Raw genomic sequence first — 16,439 nt, 5'->3', positions numbered from 1 at the left:
ATCTTACTGAACTGGTGCATTTTGATATAAAGTTTAATAACCTCTTTGAGAGACTCAATACGAGGGTTAATTAAGTGATTGATGGTTGTTCAGGTCTAAGCAATTGCACATATTGCTAACTTGGGACTTCATATTTTCATTCCTTTAAACTCATTCTTTCCTCACTTTCTCTTTCTGCAACCTGTGTGAATGCATGTGTTTATGTTAGTTTAGTTTGTTTGTGTTAGGTTTATCCATTAAAATCATATTTTTATTAGAAAAGATAAGTATCTTGTGTTTTGTGCTTACAAGTTAATGTCTTAAACTGCTGATTTTGCTACTGTGCTAATATATAGTGTTTTCACTATATTCTGGATAGTAATGTCCATCACAGAGTTTCTGTTACGGCTTGTGAATGAATCGCAGGTCGACTCTTGAACAGCCGTAAAAAAGCGATTCTGTTCAAATTCCCTATTGAATCATATTCGATTTCCCTTTGAGCTAAATTATAAATTATATGTGTAATTAATCCCTTTTACAATCTTACAACATGGATTCGCCGTTGCAAGGTGAAACTTAATTTTTGCTCATAAAGGCAAGAGTAATATATCATCTAGAATTGTAAAGGGTCTACCTTAGTTTGTTTGTGCACAGCATTAACAAAACGTGCTTTTGAAGAAAACAAACAGGATACGCTTTCTGATGTCTTGGTGTTAAACAGGAGCACTTCACAATAATTAACCGAAACCTAGGTAATTGCCTCACAGACACGATTAATTTATCTATAGAAAGCTTTAAATTATTACTTCACTACTATAAAACGAAATAATTAAAATCGAAAACAAAACTATATCATTATAGGCCTAATCCATAAAGATGCATTTAGGATGGCGAGTCAGAATCTCAACTTCATCTTTGCGACTATTAATTGCTTGAAACAATTGCTTAATGTTTGAGCTTCATTTATTTTGTGTTTCAAAATTATATACATATGCCTATTTATATAAAGCCCTATATACACAAACATGTAATAAATAAATAAATTATTATTATTAATTCGAATATCTCCTTAATTTTTGCCCCGACAATTACTTTTTCTGGGGCCATTGAGACCATCACAACCCTAGTTTTGAACATACCAGGTGAGTGCAGAAAGCTGCTTGCACAAGCTATAACCTATGTAAACATTAGTTGCTGAAATGACGATTGGCTGTGTGAGATCAGGAGAGGCGCTTTCTCCGGCATGATAATCCTAATAATATCTTGTAGTGTGTGATGCGCCACGATTTTCAAATCTTGTAGTGTGTGCGTGTTTAAGAATTCTGGTAAGATAATCTGTGAAGATTCTCCTTATGTGTGCGCTGCAACCAGATTTCATAATCGGTTAGGATTTTAAAACTCCTGTAGTGTGAGCGGGGCTTTAGGGTAGTTCTCACAATGCGATTTCTGGATTTCGCTCAGTGCAATGGCGCCTCACTGCTGTGTTCCCCAATGCACTTCATCACACCGGAAAAAATCTAACCGAGGAAAACATTTCACTGTTTCCCCAAAGAGAAGGGACTACGATGGCAATGGATAATAAACATCAGAAGGGATCCTGGTCGTAATTTTAAGTTAAGTTAGTGCTGTGTTTTTTTGTTGACTGTGGAACTGGTGGTGGGACAACAGTGGCGTTTGAAACTTCATCAAGTTGTTTTAGTGTTGGATAGTCTGGTATCGTTTCTTGTTTTTGTGGTCTTTGTGGAGTCTGGTCACTGGCTATAGCACAAAGTTCTTCATCGCTGTAATGGTCTTCGTCTGTTTTTTGTTGCTCGTCTGTTTTGTTTAGTTTTGAAAGTGAGGTGATTTGGTTCTCAGAAGTGTACTGAATTGGTAACGGTCCTGAGGTGAGAAAGGAATTCTTCGATTTCTTGAGGTTAAGGTTGCATTAACTTTTGATGAATGTAGTGAGGAGTGAGTTGGAGATTGAAAATGCCAGTTCTTCTTTCCCTAATGTAAATGTAAGAGCGCCGTTGCATTTTGTTAGGTAATTTTGTCCTTTCCTCAGGATTTTACAACTTTGGATATAAGTTTTGTTGAGGTGTGTGGAGTTTCATGATGTGTACTGCAGCAACTTCCACTGATGCAGTCAGGTGGTTGAGTGAGATTGTTTAGGGAATGATATTAGTTGGTGTTGAAGACAAAAGAGGTGTCTTCAGAAGTTCTATGGTGGTTTGTCGTGTTGTAGTTAAAGGTGCCATAGAATGCATTGAGAGAATATTTTAAATTGTTCTCTGATATCTACCTAGAAGGTATATGGCATAGGAAAGGGCAAAAACTCTCCAGAAATGGTTTTACAGGTCCATTTACAACCCTAGGATTTGTCCCTTTAATGAAATGATCTGTTATTGCCTTATTTGGAAACTTCATGAATATTAATGAGCTCTGCTCCGATTGGCTGTTTCACAGAGCTGCTTATCTATAGCTCGCACATGGATAAAAATATATATTTAATTAGGAGCTCCAGCCGCTTTTAATATGGGGTTTGTTGAATCTGCCGTTTTGAATCGCCGACATTTTAGTCTCATTACTGTGATGCATGTGCTCTGTGTAAAGTTACAATGCAGAGACACAAGTACTTACCACACAAGTTGAGCAGCTCGTCAGTGATTCTCAAGATCTATAAATCATTCGCCATCATCAGCGCAGTTATTTCTCCATCATTCACCATCATCAGCGCAGTCATCTCTCTGTTTATGTGGTAAGTGAAATCCTATGTATTGCAATGTCCCTTCAGTGGCTTGCCTTGTTTTACTGATGTGCTGACGTTACCGATGATTGGGCGATTCAAATGTTGGAGGTGTAACTATTAACGATCCAGGGAAAGTTTCGTAACAAAGTCCCAAGTCAAGACAGACAAGTACCAAGTCGTCTCAAGTCAAGAAAAAGTCCCAAGTCAAGACGAGCAATTCCAAATCGAGTTGCAAGTCGTCAACTTTAAGCTTCAAGTCCTAAACAAGTTACTGCTTTTTGCCCAAACTAGTGTCTCTGTTTTAATTTCTACAGTACATTTAAAGTCAATAATAGTCCATAGGTAAAAGATAGGCTATAATAATTATTGGTGTTTCATTGAGGAATTAATAGTTTGTGATGAAATTTTGGCTTAATTGAATTAATCATTTATTTTAAGTCCACTGTTTAATTTGTTAAAGGGGCTATATACAACTTTTCCCCCAAAATAAACGTAACAATAGACTTTTTATTTGACCATTTATGACTCAAACATCTCCTGATGAGCATACTGACACCTTGTCAGCTCACAGTGGGTGCACCTATAAGCCTGTATCCTATTTTTCCTATTTTTTTGTCGGGTCGGATTTTTCGCAAGCTGTCTGCGGATGTGACATCAAGCGCGTTCATGTTAAACGTTTCAGATCACTTTTCCACCACCGCTAGTCAGCAATTAGACTTAGTTTCTCAAACAATATATGTATCTGACTGTTCTTACCTCTGTAAACATAATGTTGACTTCTTTGCAGCGGATGACTTGTGCTGCGAGAGCGAGCAGAAAGGAAGAGCAGTTCCGAGTTGCGAGTTTAATTTTTTTTTAAATTTGTCGATTTAAAGATTCAGTGATTTTAATATCAGTTAAGTCAAATATTTATTAATACATAATACAGACATTCATTTATTGTGAATTCATTTCTTTAAAGACATGAAAGTGAGTGGCTGGAGAACAGGAAGAATAGAGTGAACTTTATGTAGGTCTTACACATATTTCGCATGAAAAAATATATAATTTTTTTTAAAGGTTTAGCCAATTATTAGGCTACTGCTGTTTCACTGTACATCGTGTTTCTTCTTCTTATTATTATAAGTGGTTTATAGTGATTGTGTAATTTAAATGTAAAAGGAGCCGTTCACATACTTGCACGCTCAAATTAATTATTTCAAATGTAGACGCGTGGCATGCGCGCTCATAATGGAAGCGACGCGTTGTTTTTTTTCAGGCACGTCCACGCTGCATAGACAAACATCTCACCGCAGGTCTTGTGACAAAAACCAACTAAACAGCTTCATCTTTTTCCTTAATAACATTGAAAGTACTGCCAAGTTGGAGAAACAGCTTATTATAGCTGTACAGGAATAACCATTTTTAAATAAATTTAATAGCAGAGCCAGTAGCGTAGCCAGAAACATATTTTTGGGTGTGCATCAGAAAAACTGGGTGTGTCACATTTATTGTCAAATGAATGTGCAAAAAAATCTGACTTGTATTACTAACATTACAAAAATAAAAATGCCAAAAAATGCATTGTGGTGGGCCGAAATCGCTAGCCCGATGTTCCGGGGCTATTGTGTTTTCCAGTCAGGCTACCAAAATGTTACAAAGGCCTGCCCGACACGTTATTGTAAAGGAGAGGGCTCCGGCAGGTACTTAAAAACTCCTCAATTTAGTTGTATCAAATTTAAGGCCATAAAAAGTTGTAAATATGTTAAAAAGTAAAAGAGGAGGCTTAATTATAATTTTAAGAGGTCTTACAGTTGGGGACGGAAAGACGAGAATCACAATAGGGCTGGATTGAACTTCAAAAGGCAATGATGTCATTGAATAAATATGCACGTTGCATGTTTCAAAGTCAAAACGCGGCACTGATGTCTTTATATGAATGTATATGAAGGGGACCGATCGTCCTCAGAAACGTGTCATTGGCATTTTCATTTAATGCCTGATAAAATAGCATTAATTCTGCTTTGTGTACAGCCGTTATTGGGGAAATCTAATTTTTAAATGCTCGTAAGGCGCTACCTCCTGAGAGAGAATTCATTTGCACGTCCAAATTTTCTGCTGTTTTTAGTCATATTATTGCAAATATCGACCCATGTTTTATGCAGCAAACACATAGAGTTATGAGTATAAATTAATATATTATATACTTGATTTATCCCTTTTAATGGTAGAAAGGCTGAAATGCCATTGTATAAGATATTTTATATTTTTTATTTTTATATTTGAACCGTACATCATGTCATTTTATGGCTTAATATGTTACTGTACATTGTCCAACCACACTCATACTGTTCATTTGACTTGTGCAGCTCTTAAAAAGGGTCATAAATTGCCTTAAATTGATAATTTAAAAACTCTGCAGATATAAGTGAAATAAAATGTTTTCCTTGATATTTGTTTTAAAAATAGTTTTAATTGAAATTTAGACTCTAATTTTCTATCTAAAAAAAAAACAACATATTTGCAGGGTTCCCGCGGCGTGTTAAAAAGTCTAAAAAAGACTTAAACTCAAAAAGCCTAAAAAACACAAGTTAAGGTCTAAAAATTAAACCACCCAAGTCTTAAAATTCTTACCTTCGTTAATTGTGTTCAAGCGTTGTCTGCCGGAAAAAAAATATTAAAAGTCAGAACTAATAATAAGTTGGTTGTTTTGTTTTCTAGTAGGCTACGTGATGATGATAATCCCATTGCGTGATCACTGCAGGTATAACTCCTGTAAAGTAGGTGGCGGTATGTAACCCACCAATAAAATGAAAGAAGTTGGTTCACTTGGCTACCTGACCACCGAATTCGTGCAACGTTAAGTCAGGGCTGTCGTGGAGCGCGTCGTTTTCAAAGATCATGGGGAAGTGTGTGTTTAACGTGACTTGGCTCGATAAGGGCGAGTTTTGCAGCTGGTTACAGCTCGCTGCAAAATATGCAAGAAGATATTACAGCTAGGGACATTGAGTGTGTGAGTCTCATGCCAAAGCGGACAAACACCAGCTTGCCATGAAAAACCTTCAGCAGAGTCAAACCATCTCACAGTTCTGTTCGGCATCCCAGCTGCCTAGGCCTACATCATTGTCGATGCCTGGTCCCTCCGGACTCCAATGCAATAACACTACAGCTTCGTCGAGTCGGTCTGATCTTGGGGCTACTTTTGGATCCACTGAGACTTCAAAATCTAAGGTACTTTGGATTCTCCACACCGTGACAAAACATATGTCATATACCAGTAACGATAATATTAGTGACGTTTTCCAGGCAATGTTCCCTGACTCAAACACTCAAAACTTTTATGTGCAGACCAAACAAGATCGCTTATATAGCAAGATTTGGTATAGCGGACTTCATCAAGAGAGATCTAATTAACACCATTAGCGGACCGTATGTCTTGATGTTCGACGAAAGCTTCAACTCATCCACCGAATCCAAGCAGCTGGACCTCCATGTTCGTTTCTGTGGCAATGGAGAGGTGCGGTCGAGATACATGGGATCTCAGTTCATGGGACAGCACAGGACCTCCTGAAGCATATCGAAGTAAGTGATGGCCTACTTTACTGATTGGCCTCGGACGTATACTTATCAATTTATAAGTCTGCATTTGAACATCATGTGCTATATTGTGTAAAATGTGCATATTGTCGTATGGTCTATATGATTTATAACACCTATGCAGCATTGTAGCCTATGGAAATAGGCTTAATTATTTTTTCAGTCGGCATAGTTTGCACATGGGGTGAAAAAGAGTAGTGCATTCCAGATTCACATTCATATTCAGCCTGCCAGTTTTATATTCATATTCAACATTCAGCTTTCAATATGTTGGTTCCATCTACAGTCACTGGTTCCATTGAGATAACTGATAGGCTAGATAATGTAGAGGGAGGTTCAAATATTAGCCAACTTAAATTTCTTTTAGATGCTTTGTTAAGGACTGTGGAGTAGAGGCTGACATTTTTTCGGGAATCCCACAGGTCACGGGATTCCCATGGGATTCCTGCAGGATGGGAGTCATCTTTGCTATTAATCACGGGATTGGGGACGGTACAGGATAAAATAGTTAACGGGAGCAGACGGGAGCGGGAATCAACCAATAGGAAAGACGAAAAAAAAAAAAAAAAGGAAATGCACCGCCATTTTGTAGTTTCCTTTTAATATGCCTACAATGTAACGCAATTAAAAAATAACTACACGACCCAGAAGCCATCAGTGCTTTTTGTCACAGCTTCCCCGCCAGAATTCAAAGAGCATGGAGGGAGTAAACTGCCCCGGAGAAGTCGATGTGGCAAAAAAATTATTTACAGTGCAAAGTCAGAAGTAATGACATGTCTATTAAGTTCACAGAACTGGTTGGAAAGTCTGAAATATTAAGTAAGTTAATGAGAGTAGAATGTGACGGTGATAGCACGACGTATGCTGCTTGTAAGATATGCTTAGTCTTAGTCAAGTACACAAGTGATTCAGTGACGAGCGGTCTGAAGAAACACACTTGCAAGGCAAAGAGCATAATGGATGAAAATGGTTATTAATGTAATAAAAAAAAAACTATAAATGTTTATAAATGTAAACTATAAATGTATTTGTTTACTCAACAGTAAATGAGTAAAATGTAGCTTTGTGTGCTGTTTGGGTTTATTAAACTATTGTAGACATGGTGTGAACTATGTACTGTTTTTCTTTTATTTGCTGTCTCCTGTTTCTAGATTTTCTCCAAAAAAGGGACTCAGCAGCTGGTCTAAAACAGGATCGGGAGCAGATAAAATCTAATTCTATGTAGTACCTAAACACTAAATGAAGAAATAAGTATATGGGAGCGGAACAGGAGTGGGATAGGACGGGACAAGATTTATTTCTATGGGAGTGGGACGGGACAGGAGTGAAAATCCACTCCCGTGTCATTCTCTAGCCCCAAGCAGCTGAAAATACTGCAAGATTTAAGCTTTTTTTTTCTTTTGAGGCGCGGTCAATCAGAGTAATGATGGCGAACTTAACGAGCGAAGAGCAGTTTCCACCAAATTCGGTGAGATCCTTATTTATATACCCATTTACAAGAAGGCCGATGGAGGAGAAAATCTGGGTTAAGGAGTTGGGACCCGACAAGCCTTACCTTATCATTAACCAGCAGACCAAGGAGAAAAATAAGGTCTACAACCGGAGTTCTTGCAGGAGTTGGTTCGAGCGAAAGTCGTGGCTGACAGGCTGTGGAAATTGGAATAGCCAATGCACTTTTCTGTTTCCCCTGCATTATTTTTAACAGCGAAAAATGTGATTCAACCTGGACACAGTTCTAGTTTTAATTTATATTTTGTAAATGTAATTTTGACTAATCATAATGTTTTACTCAATTTATTAGTGCCTTTTTATAGTAATTATTACTTATAGCTGTTGTTAATTGTTATAGACTGTTGCGTTAAATTGCGTAGTTTTTCTTTCTTTCTTTTCTTTCTTTGTTCTCTTTTCTTTCATCTCCAATGCTAGGTGAGCTTCCTTCTAAGAGGAAGAAGACGAAGATGCGAACATTATCGCTTGTTGCTCATAACAGTTGCATAGAAGCAATAGATTTTGCTGTAATAAAGCTAGTAGGCTTAGTAGCAACACAAACGCAATCATGTAGTCCGCCATTATTGTTGTTGCTGTTACGTGTGACGCAGCCGACACGTGATGTGATGACATCATCGTTTCACAAAATATACGTATTGTTTGTACACACGAAACCGCGAGGGTGTCGTTTTCAGATTTATCCACTTTGGGACCCGGTTTCAAAAGATAGCGGATTCAGTCTCCTAAAACGCCGGATCCGTGTGGATGAAACGCCAATACGATAAAAAATTTATACGTATACAGCGAAATGCTTCTCCGTGTGGACAGGCCCTCACAGTAGTTGTCTTTACGATTCATTTCTCATCTATTAACCAATGTCTTATGGGTTTGGAAAGAAATGAGGGAAAGTAAATGGTGACAATTTTCATTTTTGAGTTGAGTATCCCTATAAGCAACAGAGAATTTACTTTCCTACAGAATTTAAAACTATTTTTCCTACCACTAGAAATTACAATGCAATATTTGGATAATCTGAAGAGAATAAGCCACTGTGTCATTATTCACACTCATATTATAAGTAACAAATAAAATACAAAGAAAAAAAACCTATATACAACCCTCAGCATTTGCCCTAGAGTCCCCTAAACTGTGCATTTAGTTTCTTTTGTTATATTGCTAACTCTTTTTACAAAGAAGCATACAAATACACATAATATACAAATAAAACAAATAGTGCTTTATTTTTCAGGTACAGTAGGTGTGTTTAGCAGTAACATTGAAGGAAGTGAATGAGTATATAAACATAACTATAAATTATAAACTGGTTCTTAATAAAGCATGTATTAACATTCTTCAGTCAAGAGCAGTGAGTGATTTTTCTTTGTGTTTTGTTGTTTAATTAACATTAAAGTTAGTTCTGTCAGGACCACTATCGTCAAAATGATAGACATTAGCATACAATTTTGATTTGGCGGGGTAGTTCTGTTCTGGCACAACTCCCTGCCCATTCATGCAGCATGTCATGAATGAGCAGGGAGAGCAGCAATTATAACCCCCCAAACCAAACGATAGGCCAGAACCTCCCCCAACCGCAACTGATGGCATATCTGAAAGAACATGTCCTTCTGGATAACAGAGACTGAGACAGTGGCCCCTTACAAGAGGGTAGCAGCATTCGGGTGCTCTTCAAGCAGCTACGAAGAGCATCCGAAGGAGTGTAACAATGAAGAAGAGCTATTATTTTAAACAGCTAAGTACAGTACCTGAAAAATACTGAAAATACCACTATCGTCAAAACTTACAATTAGCGTACATTTTTTAGGTTGGGGGTATGGTTCTGTTCTGATTACTCCCTGCCCCATCCATGCAGCTTAACATGGATAGGAGCTGGGAGTGCATAATAACCCCCCCAAAACAACCATAGGCTGAACGCCCCCAACCACATGCTGACAGCAATCTAACTGAAACACCTTATGGAAGGAGAGTGCAGCGAAGTGATTTATTCTGCTATGAGCAGGTAAGCAGAGAAGCTTGCCCCTTCAGGAGGATTATAGCAGTGAACATGGATATATATACCTAGATGCCCAATAGCGACTGTTTCTATGGGCCTTTATATGTAAGCCGTCCGCCACTTGCCGCGGTCCACCTAACGTAACTCACCCGTAGATCTATGTAAATCACCATTGTAATCACTGAATATTCGAAATATCACAGTCCTGCACAGCCGTTGGTCTGCGAACCTACAGTATGGTGAATGACGTCAAGTGGACCGCTGCGATGCGGCGGACGCATCCACGTGCTTGGATGGTTCCAATGGGGCATCCACGCATACATATCCATGGCAGTGAAGGGGTGCTCTTCTTAATGAGCAGGTAAGCAGAGCAGCTTGCCCCTTCAGGAGGAGTGTAGCAGACAATAATGAAGCATATAGTAACTAAAATGACATAAGGAACTTATTAATAAGTGCCCTCAGCGATGGCGTGAGGGCATTTATTGCTCCTGTGGATGGGGAAATCACACTGTTTGAGACCGGGAGGGTGTACATCATAAAAAATTACACCCTGTCCCACAAATATGGACGGGAGTGTATATTTCTCAACCCTAACTCGAAGAAATTCCAAACTGCTTCCTTCGAGATGCCAGAGGAGGCAGAAAGGTCAGCGAAATACCTCCTGAATCCACCAACTGCCCTGCTGTCTCTCATCTCTCTGAAGGGAGAAATTGAAAAAGTGAGCAAATTTACTAACATTATTCAATAAATTCAACTTTTTTTTTAAAAAAAAGAGTCCCTCTCCCAAACTGTTTTTCTATAGCCACAAATGTTATGGTAATTTTTATTAATATTAAGATATTCTCTGCAATCATTTTATTGCATTTTGTGTGATTAAGTGATTAAGGTTTTAATACAGGTTGAATTAAGGTAATATTTTGTTTAAAGACGCATTTTAATCAGATTCACAGCCAATGTTATTTTGATTGTCTAAGCACTAGTAACTGTATTCACTTGCATTGCATTAACAATTCTACACTTGTGATTATGCAGTTGCAGGTCCCCAGGATGACCCGAGTGGCTGATGGAGAGGTCCCCATCAGAGACCTGTCTCTCCGTTGTGGCCAGGTGGTGGTGTAGATGTCCCTGTGGCGTGACGAGGCCCTGGTGGAGCTCAGCCTGGGAGATCACATTGAGATTTCGTGCCTCAGGGCGAGTCTCAAACCTTCTCCCAAGCTGAACTCATCCAGCTATTCAGCTGTGGAGGTACACAACATTATGCATCATGTAACCTAATTATTCTCTAATTGATCTTTCTGCATCTTCCTACAGTCCTGAGTGTGTACCAAGTGTATATTCATTGGTAATAATTTATATCGGTAACACTTTAGAAAAAGCCACTATTAGTTAATATTAATGCATTGACCAAGTACAGTACTTGTCAATCTGTGTTACACATAATGTTAGTTAATAAAATACAACAGTTCCAAAACTTTCCCTTTCATAACGTTTTAGTAAATGTTGAAATTAACAAAGATAAATAATATATGCTTCAGAATTATTTTTCTTTCTAGATCATGTGGTCAACTCACATTAATAGTGTTCATGTAATGACATTCCTTTGCTGAGACTTCCGTTCATGTTATTATATTTCAGAAGACTGTAGCTGAGCCAGTAGAGGTGGAGCTCACCTTCATCGGGGTGTTGGAGGGAGACGGAGGTGCCACAGTTCTGCTGTCTGACGCATATGAGGAGTACACAGTCGTCCCGGCAGCACTGGCCCTCGACATCGCTGCTGATGACCTGCCAATAAAACTAACAATAACTCACCGAAATAAAACTGTTCAGAGTATTGAACCACTGGGGGAGATGTTTGAGGGAATGTTTGAATAAGTTTGACTTTTTTTTGTTTTTAATTGTTCAATTTTTTTATTAATTGTTTTATCACTTATTAATTGTTACATTTTTTATTATTTTTTTCGTTCAGGAATCGTTCCTTTTAATTAATAATAAAACGTGTTTAATACATTTTGCTTTAAGTGTTTTTTGATGAGAGAATTGTTAGTATTACTCACAGGGTGTTGCCCGATTGTAAAGGTGTGGCCGCTGCACTAACTTGAACACATGGTGTGAACTTGGTAAAAACTCACGCAAATCCGCAGGTTTTTTTTTTTACTCAGCAGCTTATCTGATTGGGATTAGAGCTCAATACACAATCATGAGCTCAAAAGAAACGTGTGTAATTGGTTGTAAATCTCAACACTGGGGAAAAGGGTAATGGAGATCCTGGGTTCGAATCCCAGCGGTGCCTTGCAAATGTCAGCTTGGATCTTTTTGCCCTCCCTTGGACCTGAGGCCCTTACAGTGCCTCTGCCTTTCAAACGACACTGGACACTGCAATTGTGCAGAGACCCGAGGGCCTGTCCTCGCTCTCTTACCGTTGGACGGCCACAGACCCTGAAGGTCAGCCTGGGTTCGAATCCCAGCAATGCCTCTGGTTGTGCGCCACAATACAGCCAACGTCGTGCTTTACCAAAAAATGGACGGCGAATGGAGACACATGGAAGCTCGAGGACAGCGGGCGGTTTCCTTTGCAACACTACCCTCTCACCTGCTTTTGAAGGATAGCATCCTAGGCTAACGGGTCCCACGAAGGAGGCGCCGTGGCTTAGCTGGTCAAAGCGCCTGTCTTGTAAACAGGCGATCCTAAGATCGCATCCCAGCGGTGCCTTTCCATCAGTGGCTGTCACTGGCCTCGCTGTTGGATGGGAGATCCCGACAACGCTCTATGTTTTTAAACCGTGCCTCAATTGTGCAAAGACCTGAGGACCTGTCTTTCTGCCCACACAGCGTGCCACTCAGCCTAGCTGGACGGGCACAAATCTGTAAGAAAGGCCTCAGTGGCCCAGCCTGGCACGCCTACGGGCTCTGTGGTGCAATGGATAGCGCATTGGACTTCTAGATTGCCAGATGAGGTTTTGACCCTTGGAGTCACCCTCCAGACCGCCTTGAATGGTGTTTGGCGCCGTGGCTTAGTTGGTTAAAGTGCCTGTCTCGTAAACAGGAGATCCTGGGTTCAAATCACAGCGGTGCCTTGGGCGACGTTTCAGTCCAGCAAGCGAAAGCGACCTGCAAACAGGGATAGCAAGTGCCTTATTTTGCAAACAGCCCCGACTCAGCTTTTTTTCTGCCATTTTGTTAATCCCATCATGCGCAGTGTTGCAATCGGACAGCAGAAACCATTTGGAGGCCTCCTGTTCTCAGCGTACATTGATTTAAAAAAAATGTCAATCATATTTAAAAGGTAGCAAAATGTGCCCATGAACCAATTCAGTGAGGTATGGCAATCACTGTCTTGCATCAAGTGGAGGCAGCAGGACGTTCGAAGTGTTGATTCATGCATCGTCTAAGCCGCCGTTCATGCATCGTCTAAGCCGCCATCCCCACGATTAACATGCGAGTTGGCGCATGTTGGCGCACTCTATGTTTTTGAACCATGCCTCAATTGTGCAAAGACCTGAGGACCTGTCTTTCTGCCCACACAGCGTGCCACTCAGCCTAGCTGGACGGGCACAAATCTGTAAGAATGGCCTCAGTGGCCCAGCCTGGCACGTCTACGGGCTCTGTGGCGCAATGGATAGCGCATTGGACTTCTAGACTGCCAGATGAGGCCATTCAAAGGTTGTGGGTTTCTAGTCCCACCAGAGTCGTGGGTTTTTGCTTTCTGGTAACTCTCATACTGTGCAGAGTTGCCCTCAGGCAGTAGAAATTTGTAGACGTTGTCTTTTACAGTTTTTTCTGAATGCTTAAGCGCTAATTGTGATTCTTGTAGCACAATTTCTAAAACTATTAATACATATAGCAAAACCACTCACTGAGTTTGCAAAACTAAAAGCACAAACACTGCACTCAGTTTGCAATTTTGTAACACACACTTTGCAGAACTTTAAACACAACTCACTGCTTACACTCAATTACCAAATTTCCAACACACTCCTAGCAAAATTATACACATGTATGGCTATCATTAACACTATTTTGTGTTCTGACTTTGTCTTGGTTTTGATGAGTGTGAATAAACACCAATACTTGAAGTTTGGATCCTTGTATGTTTACATGACACTATATGACAAAAGTATAACCTCAAATTGACATCTGTACACAGAGAAAGCAAAAGCCAGATGTGTTTTGTATTCATACCATCAGTGTGCAGTTGGCACATTGTGTGCTTAGTAGATGATGGCTTGTGTTTACTGTTTGATACGAAAACACCATTTTTACGAAGGTGTGAAGAGTTAATCTAGCTGTGTTCGCTTTTGCAAGAGAACTACAATGTTTTGATAATTGGGTGAAAGGTTTTCTTATTTGTGTGAGGAGTTTTGCAAAAATAGCCAATAGTTACAAAAAATGTGCTTAAGCAATCAGAAAAAACTGTAAGCATACCAGCACCTGGCCCGCTTCTGGATGTTTTGAACCTTGGAGTCACCCTCCAGACAGCCTTGAATGCCCATGAACCAAGTGGAGGAAGCAGGACGTTCGAAGTGTTGATTCATGCATCGTCTAAGCCGCCATTCCCACGATTAGCATGCGAGTTGGCGCCGTGGCTTAGTTGGTAAAACGCCTGTCTAGTAAACAGGAGATCCTGGGTTCGAATCCCAGCGGTGCCTTGGAAATGGCAGCTTGGATCTTTTTGCCCTCCCTTGGACCTGAGGCCCTTACAGTGCCTCTGCCTTTCAAACGACACTGCAATTGTTCAGAGACCCGAGGAAGAGGGAACATTATTCTTAAACCCAATGGAATGTCAGCAGAAACCACGTCAACTAGATGAGCCCCAGAGACAGATCATCATTGAAGACCTCATCACCTAGACGGCCATCGACGCAAGACCACGAGAACCAGATGAGTCCTCTCCAATCTGACTTTGTGGCAACATGGAACTTTTGCATCTATGTTAATATTAGTCTGTTTCTTTCTTATTCTGAGGTTGCTGTAGCCACCAGATTTAGTCTGTATCCAGATCGAATGGTCACTGGATTAATGTAAAGTTGCTTTGACACAACAAAAAAAGCATTGTATAAATAATTTTGACTTGGATGTTTTGATTGTATCTAAAGATGATGTCTGCCAAGTCTTGGCTTAGTGTACAGTTTTTTTTTTTTATTGCACTGATGTATTCCCTTATAGTATACATACTTAAATTTTGTATAGAAAGTACTGTTAATCTTAAGGAAAACCTTTTTTTTTTTTTTTTATTGATCCACTGTGTTTCATATAATTTATTGTTATTATTTTTAATATTATCAATTATAATTAGAATTTTTAAAAGGGATTTTGTTAAACATTTCCTTGTTTTTGCTGTCTTTGCTTATTTAATGAAAAGTCTGATAAGATAGCGTAAATGTTATATTTTTAACTAAACAGACCACTTATTTTTATTTATGCTTTAAAATATTTTTTGTATTTCAATAAATACTTAAGAAAACCCCTCGTTTTCTGTCATTATTACCAGTGTTTTTGGTACGTCTTATGTAACTTTATTGCTTTGAGTTTGATGAACTTAAACCATTTAAGGCAATCGGTTTCCTCAAACCATTTAAGTAGCAAAAAGTTGATAAGACTTAGTTGGATTTGTTACCTGAATTCAAACTGACTGAGTGGAATAAACTTACATTTTTAAAGTTGAGTTAACTCAAATAATTGCCTAAGCTAATGTTAAAAAGAATAAGTTAATTAAACTCAATGTATATGAGTTTATAGTACTCATATTTTTGGGTTTTACCAAACTTAAATGGTTTAAGTGCAATCAGTTTCCTTAAACGGTTTGAGTTACCGTAACTTGTCGGGTTTTACAGTGGAGATCCTGGTTTCGAATCCCAGCGGTGCCTTGCAAATGTCAGCTTGGATCTTTTTGCCCTCCCTTGGACCTGAGGCCCTTACAGTGCCTCTGCCTTTCAAACGACACTGGACACTGCAATTGTGCAGAGACCCGAGGGCCTGTCCTCGCTCTCTTACCGTTGGACGGCCACAGACCCTGAAGGTCAGCCTGGGTTCGAATCCCAGCAATGCCTCTGGTTGTGCGCCACAATACAGCCAACGTCGTGCTTTACCAAAAAATGGACGGCGAATGGAGACACATGGAAGCTCGAGGACAGCGGGCGGTTTCCTTTGCAACACTACCCTCTCACCTGCTTTTGAAGGATAGCATCCTAGGCTAACGGGTCCCACGAAGGAGGCGCCGTGGCTTAGCTGGTCAAAGCGCCTGTCTTGTAAACAGGCGATCCTAAGATCGCATCCCAGCGGTGCCTTTCCATCAGTGGCTGTCACTGGCCTCGCTGTTGGATGGGAGATCCCGACAAAGCTCTATGTTTTTGAACCGTGCCTCAATTGTGCAAAGACCTGAGGACCTGTCTTTCTGCCCACACAGCGTGCCACTCAGCCTAGCTGGACGGGCACAAATCTGTAAGAAAGGCCTCAGTGGCCCAGCCTGGCACGCCTACGGGCTCTGTGGTGCAATGGATAGCGCATTGGACTTCTAGATTGCCAGATGAGGTTTTGACCCTTGGAGTCACCCTCCAGACCGCCTTGAATGCGGTTTGGCGCCGTGGCTTAGTTGGTTAAAGTGCCTGTCTCGTAAACAGGAGATCCTGGGTTCAAATCACAGCGGTGCCTTGGGCG

General features: G+C 40.0%; 4 non-coding genes across 4 annotated transcripts; all 4 read left to right on the top strand.

The window, feature by feature from the left end:
- The first annotated feature begins 12,785 nt into the window (after positions 1–12,785).
- On the top strand, positions 12,786–12,859 carry trnat-cgu (transfer RNA threonine (anticodon CGU)). Its single transcript has one exon. It is a non-coding gene; the product is annotated as a tRNA-Thr (tRNA).
- A 524-nt stretch (positions 12,860–13,383) lies between these two features.
- Positions 13,384–13,474, top strand: trnar-ucu (transfer RNA arginine (anticodon UCU)). Its single transcript is given in 2 exon segments — positions 13,384–13,420; positions 13,438–13,474. It is a non-coding gene; the product is annotated as a tRNA-Arg (tRNA).
- Positions 13,475–14,358: 884 nt separating this feature from the next.
- trnat-agu (transfer RNA threonine (anticodon AGU)) lies at positions 14,359–14,431 on the top strand. Its single transcript has one exon. It is a non-coding gene; the product is annotated as a tRNA-Thr (tRNA).
- Positions 14,432–16,359: 1,928 nt separating this feature from the next.
- On the top strand, positions 16,360–16,433 carry trnat-cgu (transfer RNA threonine (anticodon CGU)). The gene has a single exon. It is a non-coding gene; the product is annotated as a tRNA-Thr (tRNA).
- The last annotated feature ends 6 nt before the right edge of the window (positions 16,434–16,439 follow it).

This window comes from Garra rufa, unplaced genomic scaffold (genome assembly GCF_049309525.1).
Source record: "Garra rufa unplaced genomic scaffold, GarRuf1.0 hap1_unplaced_002, whole genome shotgun sequence".
NCBI classification, from domain to species: Eukaryota; Metazoa; Chordata; class Actinopteri; order Cypriniformes; family Cyprinidae; genus Garra; species Garra rufa.
This window is presented reverse-complemented; position numbering and strand designations above follow the sequence as displayed.